General features: G+C 35.1%; 2 non-coding genes across 2 annotated transcripts; both read left to right on the forward strand.

Moving 5' to 3' along the window:
- The first annotated feature begins 2,991 nt into the window (after window positions 1-2,991).
- On the forward strand, window positions 2,992-3,101 carry LOC124887483. Its single transcript, XR_007045256.1, has one exon. It is a non-coding gene; the product is annotated as a small nucleolar RNA R71 (small nucleolar RNA).
- Window positions 3,102-14,757: 11,656 nt separating this feature from the next.
- On the forward strand, window positions 14,758-14,864 carry LOC124887479. The gene has a single exon (XR_007045252.1). It is a non-coding gene; the product is annotated as a small nucleolar RNA R71 (small nucleolar RNA).
- The last annotated feature ends 315 nt before the right edge of the window (window positions 14,865-15,179 follow it).

The following is a 15,179-nucleotide window of genomic DNA, read 5'->3' on the forward strand; positions in this document are numbered from 1 at the left end:
TGCAAGTGTTTGATAAAATGCCTCAAAGAATGAATTGTGATAAAGTGACTAGTTATCATACTTTCAAAATTGTGCTATGTTGTTACTATCTATGCTATCGAGTCCTGGTGGTATCTAATACCTAAAAATCTAGTTGTTTACCTAGATTTACAGTAGTTTCATAATAGTTTCAGTGATGTCACGTAGAGTAGTACTCAGTCAGTTACAGAACTCAGTATATTCAGCTAGTTAACAGAACTCCATGTATTCAGTCAGTTAATAGAACTTAGTGAACTCAGTCCAGTTCAATTAGATAACATGATCAGTAACAGTTCAGTCAAGCCTAGTACAGTCTAGAAATCAGTTCAGTGTCTATTCAGTTGAGAGTAGGAATCAACACCGAGTGAACCCAGGGATGGGGGCATTCCTGTCAGTAAAGGGTTTGACCCTTAGTACCAATCCCTGTGTTACAGAACTACATAGCCAACGTAGTTTGAGATATCTTCCAGCCAGTCTAGGGTTGATACATCTTGTACGAATTTTATTGCTAGCGAGGGTTGATGAAATGTATTCTTGCTAGAGAGAGTTAACTTAAAGCCATTGTTAGTATCCCTTGGCAAGGTGCTAACACCCTTACAACTGGTGTCACAAGTTGGACCCCAACTTAGTTCATGATCAGGGTATGTCGGTTAGATGAACACTCCCACAGTTTCAGTTTCAGTTTTAGTCTCAGGCTCAGCATAAAACCTTAGTTCAGTTTTAGAATCAAGATTGTAAGACACAGTCACACAACTCAGCATAGAGCTCAATTCAGTTCTACAGAATCAGGACTGTCAGAAACAGTCACCCAGTTAACAGTAATACAGTTATCAATAAACTCAAATATCAGTTATTCAGTATGAGAACTCAGTATCCAGGGTTAATATGACCTCAGTTACAGTATGCGTAGTTATGTCCATAGCATTATGACAGCGCCCAAGCGCACACGCAAGTGTACGTGGTCTACCAAGTAATATAGTGGCCTTCAAGAAAGCAGAGTTATCAATCCTATAGAGACTAGATTTGGCAACGATTTGATTTCAGTTCACACTTTAGATTTAATTGATACGAGAGAAACCAAATAAAGAGTTTGGAAATAGTAAATTGAAACTAAACAATGCAGAAAGTAAAGATCTTGAGACAATCAATAAGAGAAAATCCAGGGTTGAAGCACTTTGAACAATTATATTATGTTTTTGGATTTCATTTGTTAACTTGATTATATTGGTTGTTGATTTGTAGGGTTAATTACACGATTATGGTTTCCCAACCTCTAATATATTACCTAAGTTGAACCGTACACCTACATCGTTGAGCGGAGATGTAATAATTCACTTAAGTTCTTAGCAAATATCACCCTACATATGAATCAAGTAAGGTATCTAAGTACATACCTGTCCTGCATACTAATTCAAGTTTCTTATTTTATAAAGAATCAACAACCATGCTCTGCTTATTCCCATGTTCTATCGCCTTATTCCCTCTCTCGAGTTCCAAAGATTGACAATGGATGTATTCTAAGGGTCACGAATCCTTAAAACAGTTATAATAAGAATAATCAAACAACCAATATTTATAAGCAAAGGAAACAATCTTAAAGGAAACAATCTTAATACATAACAATATTAATCATGTTCTTGGCTTCAACCCCGGAAAGAGGGCATTTAGCCACACATAGTCATAATCGTAATTACAATATTGTAATTAACGACTAAAAACATGTATGAACTAAATAAAATTAATAAAAATATAATAATGAAGTTGTAGTATCCCCTTGATCTCCAAAATATGTAAAAACGTGATACAACATGTATATATAGCATAAGGGTAAGCCAAGTCTGTGTCGAAGTTGATTTATTTGGAAACGACTAGGGGTGGAGTGGAGTATGTGATGCATGCTCTATTCCATAGAAATGGAGCATGCGATGCATGATCTATTCCATAGAAATGGATCATGTTATGTTCGCTCTATTCCAAAGTAATGGAGTATGCGATGCACGCATATCGCATGATGTTACTGGAATTTGCGTCCCGAATTTTGATTAAGTGGTTGTCCTTCCTCCTTTCATCCCTTGTCTTGTGGTGTCTTCTCAATGATTTTTCAGCCTTTATATCATCCATATATCATCATATTAATCTCACAAAGGATCCTAAAATAAATACCACACGAATTAAAGGTACACACAACACTATATCCATAACGATGAATAAAAAACAAGAGCTTAGACTAGGCAAATTTCCATGATCTTTCACTTCAAGTTTCCATTATTCCCTTGACTCATTTGAAATTTATACACTCTTAAAAACTTTTTCCACATATAATAACACATTTAAAACCATAAGGAACACATAGAACACAATAGAATCCAACAAGATAGACTAGACAAGCAACTAGCTCAAGCTAGAAAGACTAGTTTTCTCTATTGAACTCTACTTGACTCTTTTAAGTACCAACTTGTTGGAAAACCCTTGTAACTATTATGAAAACATGCTTCAACACTTTGTTATACGTTTATATCATTATCAAGTCATGTATCCTAGAATCATCCTCAAAACAAGGCTAAAAAGACTAGAATAGTGATGTTAGAATGCATAAATACACATGGCCACTGAATGGCTGTTATTTCCGCATACCTCACACCAACCTGTGGCTTGTTAGACGATATTGACTATGGATACAGGTTGTTCTACTCCTATCTTTATGCTGCTGAATGATGTGTTGATCAAATTTTATAGTGCAGAAACCTATGCTGATAAGGTTGTGAATTGGTCCACCTCCAATACATCTGCAATTCTTTTTGTGGTACTTGTAGAATCTGAATACCAATCTAGATTTCCTTGTGCTATGCGGTTTAGCAATGTGTGTAGCTCATCATATGTCAGTTCAAGCGCTTGACCACCTACGGCTAAATATAGCAAAATCTTCATATTATAATCAAGAGCTTTTACAAAAGTATGAGTAAGTACCTCATTAGACTGTTGGTGGTGGGACACTCCCAAAGAAGAGCCTTGAAGTGTTCCCAAGCATCATAGAGGTTTTCATCAGGCTTCTGTTTGAAGCTCACTATCTCACTACAAAGTCTCGCAGTCTTTCCTAATGGAAAGAATCTGATGAGGAACTTTCTGTCTAAGTCATCCCATGATATGATTGAATTGGCGGCCTCCATATTCAACCACCTTTTAGCTTTCCCCAAAAATTAATGGGGAAATAATGTCAGCCTCACATTATCTTGAGTTACCCCTATTGGAGTGAATGTATCTGTAAGGTCAATGAAGGTCTGCAAGTGGACTTGTGAATCCTCGTGTGAAAACCCTGTAAAATGTACACTGCTAATAAGAAGCTGCACCATATTATGTTACAACTCAAAATTCCCCCCCGCTGTCGGTATTTGAATTGGGGAATTCAAGTTCGTTGGAAGTGAGACTGCCACTTCCCTAACCTTTCTACCAGCTGCTTGTTGTTCAGCCATAGGAACAATATTCTTTTGGCCTTCTTGTATTTGAGAAATTCTAGGGAGAAGAATTGTTTTTCTCCTACATTAATGGTAAAGTTACTTGAGTTTTGGGCTTGGTTATACCAACTCCCGATCCCTTTCTAGCTTATAAACTTAGAAACCTGTCTCTTGTAAACATAAAAACAAGACCAAGCATAAAAACACCAAATAAATCTAAATATAAAACTAAAATAAACAATTGCCAAAATACAAGTCCCCGACAATGGCGCCAAAAACTTGAAAGCGCTCAAGCATACACGCAAGTGTACGTGGTCTACCAAGTAATATAGTGGCCTTCAAGAAAGCAGAGTTGTCAATCCTACAGAGACTAGATTTAGCAACGATTTGATTTAGTTCACACTTTAGATTTAATTGATACGAGAGAAACCAATTAAAGAGCTTGTAAATAGTAAATTGAAACTAAACAATGCAGAAAGTAAAGATCTTGAGATAATCAATAAGAGAAAATCCAGGGTTGAATCACTCTGAACAATCATAGTATGCTTTTGGATTTCATTCGTTAACTTGCTTATCTTGGTTGTTGATTCGTAGGGTTAATTTCACGATTATGGTTTCCTGACCTCTAATCTATTACCTAAGTTAAACCTTACTCCTACATCATTGAGCGGGGATGTAATAATTCACTTAAGTTCTTAGCAAATATCATCCTACATATGAATCAAGTAAGGTATCTAAGTACATCCTGGTCCTAGATACTAATTCAAGTTTCTTATTTTATAAAGAATTAAGAACCATACTATGCTTATTCCCATGTTCTATCACCCTATTCCCTTTCCTGAGTTTACAAGGTTGACAATAGATATATTCTAAGGGTCGCGAATCCTTAAAATAGTTGTAATAAGAATAAACAAACTACCAATATTGATAAGCAAAGGATACAAAATTAATCCATATCAATAATAATCATGTTCTTGGCTTCAACCCCGGGAAGAGGGCGTTTAGCCACACATAGTCATAATCATAATCACAATGTTGTAATTAATGACTAAAATATGTATGAACTAAATAAAATTAATAAAAACCTAATAATGAAGTTGTAGTATCCCCTTGATCTCCAAAATATGTCCAAAGATATGTAAAAACGTGATACAACATGTATGCATAGAATAAGGGCAAGCCAAGTCCATGTAGAAGTCAATTTAGCTTGAAACGGCCACGGGTGGAATGGAGCATGCGATGCATGCTCTATTCCATAGCAATGGAGCATGCGATGCATGCTCTATTCTATAACAATGGAGCATATCGCATGCTTTATTCCATAGAAATGGAGCATGCGACAAACGCTCTATTCCATAGAAATGGAGAATACGACGCACACATATTGCACGGTGCTACTGGAAGTTGCGTCCTAAATTTTGGTTAAGTGTTGGTCCTTCCTCCTTTCATCCCCTGTCTTGTGGTGTCTTCCCAATGATTTTTCAGCCTTTATATTATCCATATATCATAATATTAAGCTCAAAAAGGATCCTACAATAAACAACACACAAATTAAAGGTACAGATAACACTATATTCATAACGATCAATAAAAAATAAGAGCTTAGACTAGTCAAATTTCTATGATCTTTCACTTCAAGTTTCCATTATTCTCTTGATTCATTTGAAATTTATACACTCCTAACAACTTGTTCCATATATAATAACATATTTAAAACCATAAGGAATACATAGAGCACAATAGAATCCAACAAGATAGACTAGACAAGTAACTAGCTCAAGCTAGAAAGACTAGTTTTCTCTATTGGACTCTAGACTCTTTTAAGTACCAACTTGTTGGAAAACCCTTGTAACCATTATAAACACATGCTTAAATACTTTTTTTTTTCACATTTATCTCATTATCAACTCATGTAGCCTAGAATCATCCGCAAAACAAGGCTAAAAAGACTAGAATAGTGATGTTAGAATGCATAAATACACCCAACATCATATTGCACAATCAATATTTATAATAGTTTTATGTATACATGTACTCTTATTCAGTTATATTCGTGTTATTCAGACAGTTATTATTCTTGCATATGAGCCCATGGATTCAACCTTACCTCACCTAGAATACCCGTACATTCAAAGTACTGATGCATACCTTTCTTTTGCGCTATGATGTCTTAAGTCATAGGTTCAAATGCACGGGCCCCTGACCGTAATTTGCAACCCGGATTATCAGTAGCAGATTTAGTGGTGAGTCCTCATAGTTTGAGGACATAGTCATTATTTTAGTACTTTAGTTTATTTTTTAGTAGTTGAAGTTAGTTGGGGACTTGTCCCATCAATTTCATATTCAGACCGTTAGAGGATTTTGGACTGGACTATTTCAAACAGATATTTAGATTTTAGTATTTATTTATCAGTATTCAATATCTAATTTTAGGTATGAAACTATGGCAAATTCAACCTAATTTCTGCATTTATTTCATTATTATTATTCAGTAATCACAATAGGAACTAGTCATGGGTTAACTTGTGGTCCTTTGGAGTTGCAAAAACTGTGTGACATCCGAGGTGTAGGCTCAGGGTGTTATAAAAATCATGTACACTTCCAATTTCTAGTATGAGGAGTTCAAGTTTACTCAGCAGTATGAATCATATTCCTTGAATCTATGAACTCCAAACTCAGGTCATGAAACTCATAACTCATGTACTCATGCCTAACAGAATGCTCAGTTCCTATAACTCATGGTGCACTCTTAATGACCAGCAAAATTTAGATTATGTCATGTGTATCCTCAGTTTTGATCTCTTTAATGAATTCATGTTTTAGATACTCTGTTCCTCAGACCTTATTTAAGTGTCAAAGCTATGCATTGTATTCTTTCACACTTCAGGTCCTTATGTTATGACCTTTCAGTGACCTCTCCTTAATGTTAAGATAGTGGTGATAAGAAAATTGATGATCAATGGTTTAGATGGGAGAGAGTAGGCGATTTTTGTTGAGGAAATATTGTTGTATGCTTGTTTTATATAAGGCTATAATTGTGAAAAAGATTGAGGCAAAGCTTATGATTTATGTCATGTCATGGTTATCTAAAACATTTATGTGAGTCTTCTTGGGGATAGTACATGGAAATTATTATTGATAGAGGTATTAGAGAATATAGGAAAAATGCTTTGGTGGGTTGGTTTCCTAGAAGTTTATATATGGCTATAATTATAGGCTTGAATGTCATATTGGTATATAAGTGGATGAGTGCATTGTGAGCTAGTGAATTTCTAGTAAGAGCTCGAATATAGTTGTTGAAGTGTTAAGAAGAATTATTCTTGAGATGAGAGTTTTAAAACATGCATGGGGTGTCAAATTCATAGTTTAGACTAGTATTACGGTGGTATGTGTTGCACTTTGTAATTTCGAGTTAGTCTTGAACATGGCAAGAGCGTGTAGTTCAACTCAGACTTTGGCTACCGTAGTTATACATTCCCATATGAGAATTATAAGTTAAGTCAAGTGAGCACGGTATTTAATTAGAAAAGTATAGTTAAGGGAGTGTTTGAGAAGTGTGGCTAAGCTTGAAAGTTAGAAGTTGCAATGACTTATATTTTATTGGCCTATGTTCCATGTTACAGAGTTCTAGCCATATTAAGAGTCCTTACTCATATATCTTATTCAGATCATGCCCAAGTTCTTTATTCCCTACTGTTATTAGAGCTTCTTAGAAAGAGTGTTGAAGAAATACTTTAGTTAAGTATAAGCTTTTAGTATAATTCAGTCCTTATAGCCAGCAATTCAGTTTAGCAGCCAGACAGACATGTTCCTATTGTTTTTCCACCTTTCGATCTAGTCTTACTATATAAAGTTTCTTAAGTATAGCCATTCCAAGAGGTAATTTGTTTGTATCCATGTAAATTATGAATTCAATTCAGTTTATGCATCATGTTTCAGATTCATATTTTCATTAATGATTTAGTTCGTAAGTGTCCCATGTATTATCTCAGTCCTTACATAGAATTTCAGCCAAGTTAGTATCATTTGGGGGACCATGATCCCAAAGGGGAGATGTTGTAATACCCTAAGTTTTCATGTCCTAAACCTCTCAACTTTTCTTCATGAAAACAGATTTAGCCTAAGGTAATGGTTACTCATAAGTTGACTCTTTCGTTTCTATATCAACCTTATAACCATTCTTATGTCATTGCATGTATTCATGAAGTCAGTTCAGTTTTTGTATTGTGTTTCAGACTCAGTTATTTAATCATGGCCCCATTTCATGAATGTTCAGTATACGACCTCATTTGACTCAGTATTCTCAGTTTAACCAGTCTCATTCGAGGATGAATATTCCCAAGGGGGAGATATATTGTAATACCCCATATTTTCTTGGTCTCTGGACAACTTATGACTCATCCCTCAAATTGTAAAGCCTCTTATGAGTCGTATGTAGAAAGTCATACCTATTTCGGTGTGGGATGATTTGAGTTCTATTCGACTTATGAGTTTACCCTATATGTCATCAAGTAAGGTATGAGTCGTATGAATATAAGTCGTATTGTTAACAGTATAGGTTTTGTAAGTTTTGTCTAGCTTAAGAGTAGTGGCTACAAGTCGTATAGACATGTTACGAGGTATGACTCATACCCTGACTAGTAGACAATCTGAGAATCAAGCCTCATGTTTTGATAGCCCTATAAGTTACTTAGACATATATTAATTCCTCAAATAGCTCCTAGCTCATGAACAAGTCGAACCTCCCTTAGCGATTAAATTCTTAGGATGTGAATATCTATAGTCATCTTCAAATGATAATAACTTTTGTTTTACTAAGAATTTCTGCGATCAAGACCCACCAACAGATAGATAATTGAATAAGCTTTCCAAATATACCAATTTTTCCTTAATCCGATATCGGGATGAAAAGTTATGGCCAAATTATTGAAGCACTGTCAAAGATGTCAGTAGGGTACGAATCGTACCCAAAGCATACGAGTCGTTGGGAGGAGTCGTACCCACAATAGTAGGAGTCAAAATTTAGGCTCTTGGGTACGACTCAAGGTACGAACAGTACCCAAAAGATAGAGTCGTACCCAAACACTTCGTGACGGCTTCCAAGCAAATTCCAGAAAATTTCTAAGGGGATTTTCTTAGTCTTTTTCTCTTCTTATAACCTCTACCCATGACTTATAACCCTCAAATAAGCTTATTTTTTCCAAATTCTCAAACACCTAACACATTACTTCCTCTGCCATTCTCAAGAATAACCATCAAGGGTTTCTTCTTCAAGATCATATCTCAAGTTTCAAGATTCAAATTCAAGAATATAAAGAACATTAAGATTAGGGTTCCTCACCCAAAAGTCAAGCCTCCCTTCTCAAGAATTCAAGATTTCTTCTTAAAAAATTCAAGGATTGAAGTTTCAAATTTCAATCTTTTTAAAGAATTCATTCAATTAAGGTATGTGGAGTATTCATCAATTGGTCCCTTTCACCCATTGAGCCCAAAAACTCTATTTTAACTTAAAAGTATTAATTATCCTATTTTATAAAATCATTCATGAATATTACGAATTTAATCCATGAACTTCTTATTAAATCAAATTCAAGCCATGTTAATGTGTGTTTCCATGCTATTTAAGTCACTTCATGTTTGAATTATAATTTTCCTCATTTTAATTCCCTTGATTTCATGATGAGTCATCTATTTATGAATTTAAATCATGTAAGCATGTTGTTTTACCATGTTTAACACATTCCCATGTTAAAATTCATGTATTTCAATAGTTATTGGAATTTACCATATTTTAAGTCTTTGAATTATGATCTCTTATCACTGTCCGACTGTTATTATCCTATTTTTGTAATTATTTAGTGCTGGCAGGTTATGAACACCCGATGCCTATGTGTTTTACATGATTTCTATTTTTCAAATAACAAGTAGTCAGACCATGGTTTTACCATCATACTCAGAACATCATGTTCATGCTGAGCACTTACACAAACAGTACCATGTCATGTTAAAAGACTAATAACACAAAAGTCATTCAGTTGGTAGTAATACGTAGCACCGAGGGAATGTAAGGATGGAGTCTCTCCCGCCAATTAGGCATGAGGCGTTAGTAGCGGTCCCTAAGTTCCAGACCTACAACACTACCATAGATTATGAGGGTTCCCCCGTTAGTTAGTTATGATACCCCTTTCTTCAGGACATCAACCTTATGGATCCACATCATCAGTCATGAGTTGGTACCCCTGACAAGGTACCAATGCCCTTCCAACTGGGGTTACAAGTTGGACCCTGTAGCTTAGATTGGGGCATGTCAGTTGTAGCTAGCTCCCATAGTCTCGGTTTAGTATTTAGAGTATGTCAGTTCAGGTTTCAATGACCAAGTGTACAAATTTTAGATGTTCAGTTATACAAATTTCAGTTATTCAAATTTCAGATCATGTCAGTACATATTTATGCTTGGTCTTGCATTCTCAGTTTTACATGTTCATGTTTTTCATGCTTAGTATCTATACAAGACCCTCAGTTCAGTTCTACAACATGTTCAGCCTACATAAGATTTACATACAATATTTATGTTTCATTGTTTCCCAGCTTCAGTTCTACTTATTCTACAAAAGTAAGGATTTAAGAAACTAAGTGTAGTGATTCACTAACTTATTAGATTGTGTTTATTACTCATTTTTTAAGATACTTCAGATTTTAGTTGATTTCAGTCACTTGATGAGTCTACTTGCACTTAGCATGCATGTTTTAAAAATGATGTATTTATTCAGTTTTACTTAATACATTCATCCCTACTTACTCAGTACATTCCAGAAGTACTGATCCACATATGTGTTTATGTGCTACATTGTCTCATAATATAGGTACCAGTTGTATCCCACCTATCATAATCAGACATTTCGCAGCTTCTAGGCAGCAAGTGATGAGTTCTCTTATTTTTGGGACTCCAGTCAGTAGTATTTCATGTACTATATTATGATTATCCACATGTATTGATTAGTGGTAGTTGGAGGCATGTCCAGCTGTCTATTGTCAGTATAGTAGAGGCTTCATAGATAGTCAGTTAGAGTCATTACATGTAATTCAAGTTTCTTTCTTCAGTTTTGTCAAGATGTAAACTTTATTAGTGTTATACTTATTCATATTTCCTCATGATTATGCTTCCACTCTTTAAATTTAGTTTTATACAATTTAAATTAGTTGCTCAAGCAGTAGGCTAGTTCATGAGTTAGTTTGGGATCACTTGTGATTCTAAGCATCGTGTTACGACCAGGGGATAGTCTCGGGTAGTGACATACCAACAAATGACTGACGATGTGAATCCACAAAGCTGATGTCCTAAAGGACGAGGGTGCCATTCCTCTACTGATGGTGGACACCTCATAATCTATGATGGCACCGTAGGTCCGGGACTTAGGGACTGATACTAACGACTAATGCCTCTATTAACGAGGGAGTCGTCATCCCTAAGTTCGCTCGGTGCTAAGTATTACTCCTAATAGAATTAAATTGGTGTTATTAGTCGTTTAACATGACATGGTACTATACTTGAAAGTGCTAAAAATAAACATGATGTTCTGAATATGATAATTAAACAATGGTTTGACTGACTTGTTACTTGATAACAAAAATTATGTATGGACACATTGGTATTGGGGGTTCATAACCCACCAATACTGAATGATTAGAAAATACGATAACAACGTTAAAACAGTGATATAACATCATAGTTCAAAGACCCAAAACATAAGACATTTAATTAAGCTGAGGAATTTCATGAATTGGAACATAGGAATGAGTTAAACTTGGCAAGATATTATACACACTTGGATTGATGCATGAATTGGATAAGTTAACATGGACTCAATTTAAATATACATAAGAACTTGAAATTTGAAGCATTACATAACCTAATTTACATGGGGTCATATAAGGACATGGATTGAATTCAAATTACTACGAAAAAGCATGGATTAAGTTCATCTTGAACATGTAAAATTCCATAATGAAGGAAAAATTCATACTTTAATCAAAGAGAGGATTTTAGGGCTCAATGGGTGAAAGGAACCCATTGATGAATACCCCATATACCTTAATTGGATGAATTCATGAAGGAAAACTTGAACTTGGAGCTTGGATACTTGAATTCTTAGAGAGAAAGATTGAATTTCTTGTTGTTGGATAGAGGGGAAGGGTTTACGTGAGTTAATATCATGAAGAGTAGGTAATAAGGTGTTTTAAAACCCTTTAATTCATTTAAGAAGGATTAGAAATCGTTTAGAGGTGTGAAAAGACTTCAACGCTCTTAATATAAGTAAAAAAGGAGCAACTTTTGGCACTTTACTTTTGTTGCGCGGTGCATGCCAATAGCACACCTCATCCAGTGGATATTTGTGATTGCCATACGACGCACGACCTTAGCATAGTCATAAATTTTTGCTTGGGTATCGGATTAAGGCAAAATTAGTATCGTTGGAAAGATAATTCAATTATCTACAACTTGGTGGGTCTTGAGATGAAAAATTCCACATATGTAAAGAGTTATACATGTTCAAATATGACTCTTGTAGAATCAAATACTAAAATTTGGTCGAATCAAAGGCTCTTAGCTAAACTTTGCTCTAAGTGATTCCCATGAATATTTTTCACCTCGATAGCACTTTATACACTAGGATAATAATCATGACATATATATTAATATCCAAATCTTGGGATTAAAGTTTACACACTTAGGAACAACGGTTTAAATTTTAGCTTAAACAAACGAGGTGTTAAAAAATTAAATGAAAGACCTTCTCTTTCTGTTTCCCCAAAATGGATCCTACAGTCACATGGCTCATATCACACATTAATTCGGAGGGTAACTCCTAGTTGGGAGAAATAAATATAGGTGCCTTAAGCAACTTTTTCTTCAAAGCCTCAAAGGCTTTCACACAATTATCACAAAATTGTAACTTCAACTTTTTCTCAAGAAGTTTTCACATGGACCCTAAAATCTTGGAGAAATCCTTTATGAATCACTTGTAGAACCCAACATGCCTAAGAAAACTATGCACAACCTTCATATATACGAGTGAAGGTAGCTTTTCTATGACCTCGATTTTTGTACGATCAACTTCTAAGCCTCTTGGGATACTTTATGGCCAAGGACAATGCCTTCCCTTACCAAGAAGTGACACTTCTCGTAGTTAAGTACCAGGTTTGTATATTCATATCTTGCAAAGACCCTATTAAGATTTTGCAGTCGGACTTCAAAAAAGTTACCAAAAATAAAAAAATCATCCATACATACCTTAATAAAGTCCTCTACCATGTCATAGAATATTGCCATCATGTAGTGTTAGATGGTCGCAGGTGTATTGCATAGCCTAAAGGGCATACACTTGAAGGCATAGGTACCATAGGGACATGTAAATGTCATCTTTTCCTGATCTTCGGCATTAATTGTATCTAATTATAGCTTGAATACCCATCTAAGAAATAATAATACTCTTGCCCTACAAGCCTGTCTAACATTTGATCAATGAAGAGAATGGGGTAATGATCCTTTTGTGTGTCTTCATTTAACTTATGGTAGTCCGTGCAAATACTTCATCCTATAGTTCGAGTTGTAATCAACTCATTCTTCTCATTAATAACCATCGTCATGCATTTCTTTTTGGGGACATACTAAACTAGACTGACCCACTTACTATTTGAAATGGGATAAATAATGCATTTATTCAGCCACTCAATCGCTTCCTTCCTTACCACATCCTTCATCACTAGATTTAATTTTTGCTAATGTTGAATACTAGGCTTGTTCCCTTCTTTTATAAAGATTTTATGCATGCAATATGCTGAGATTATTCCCTAATATTAGACATCTACCATCCAATCATTTTTTCCTCTTTTTAAAACAGATAGAACCTCAACAAATTGTGCTTCAGATAACCCTGTAGAGAGAATAACTGGTAAGATTGCATTATCCCCCAAGTAAGCATGCTTGAGGTGTAATGGAAAAGTCTTCATCTCTAATTTTGGGGCTTATACAATAGATGGTTTTGATGATGGACCAAGAGGTCTATTCAATGGTGCAAAATCCCCTATACGGATACATATGCTGGCTACATCTATAACTTGTAGCATCTCATAGGACTTTACATCTTTAAAAATATAATGTCCAACTAGAGATCTCTCCAATGGATTTTTTAGAGTAATGAGTGGAATGTATGATTCAAGATAAATTACCATGATGGCAAATAACTCTTCATAGATGGTTGATAGCTTCATAGCCTTGTAAACATTGAAGACTCTAACTTTATTATATGCTCTCATTATGAGCTGCCCAGCAGCCACATCTATAAGCGCCCAAAAGGCTAATCTAAAATATATAAGAGATCAAGATCTGCATCAAAGTGTCAAGTGTCAAGTCCAAAATAATATTAACACTTGACACATTTTTTTCATTACTTACTAGACCACGTATACTTGCCCTGTGAGTAACCTTTTTAGGCTCTAACTCCTCCAATTGCAGACCACTATGAGTAGAGACTGTATTAACTTACTTAGGTTTTGAATTTGTAATGTTGGGTAAACCTCTTTGAAGTTTAGTTTCTATGCCCTAGTAAGTTGTCCCAACTGAACCTTTAAAGTCTTTGTAACCAATTATTGATTCTTTATATCAGTCTTTATTTGTGCTTATTTTTCCATGATCTGCTTCAATATTTCCTTAATATTACTTGACTGTGCATTAGAATTACTATTCTGAGCTTGTTGCCGCAGATTCTGATTTCCTGGTCTTCTATATTAATTAGCATTTTGCCCTTGATTTTCACCTCATGAGAATCTGAGGTGATTTCACCGATATGCATTATATGAGTTTCCAAAATTTTGATTACCCTGGAATTATATATTACCCATAAAGTTTATTGAATCCAGATTATTTGCACATGCATCTACTGAATGATCTCCATTTCTGCATACCTTACACCATGTCTAAGTTTGCTACATAATATTAATAGAAGCTTGCTGATGCCTCAAATTCAAGTTACTGAATTGAGTGGTTATTTGATTTTGTAGAAAAGCAACTTGTGCTACAATGTCTATCAATTGATCTGTAAACCCTACAACCTTTTTTATGGTGCTTCTTAAAACATTTGTGTTCCACTGTGATATATGAGTTAGAAGTATGTACAAATCATCATATGTCTTCTCTAGCGCCTGCCTATCTGTTGCTGAATTCAGAAGAATCTTTGAATTGGGTTCAAGTTCCTCTATAAAAGTATGCACTAAAATCTCATTGGTTTGATGGTGGTGTGGGCAATTACGAAGCATAGACTTGAACCTCTCTCAGGCTTGATATAGATTTTCACCACTCTTATGTCTGAAGCTTAGTCTCTCACTTCTCAACCTCGCAGTCTTTCAAGATGGAAGAAAATAAATTAATTTTTTTATGTCAAATTATCTCAGAAAGTGATGGAATCAGGTGGTTCAGCCTTCAACCACCTTTTAGCTTCCTATAACAAAGAAAAAGAGAAGAGGGTGAGTGGCGCATAGTTAGTAGAGACCCCAACGGAAATGTATGTATCACTGATCTTAAGAATGTTTTGCAAGTGTTGTTGTGGATCCTCATGAGATAGTCCTATGAACTATCCGCTAGTGTGCATACATCTAATTTGTGAATGCTATTGGTGACATTGTTTGCAAGTGGGATTGCCTTTTCTCAAA

The sequence above is a fragment of the Capsicum annuum genome, chromosome 9, assembly GCF_002878395.1.
Source record: "Capsicum annuum cultivar UCD-10X-F1 chromosome 9, UCD10Xv1.1, whole genome shotgun sequence".
Classification (NCBI taxonomy): Eukaryota; Viridiplantae; Streptophyta; class Magnoliopsida; order Solanales; family Solanaceae; genus Capsicum; species Capsicum annuum.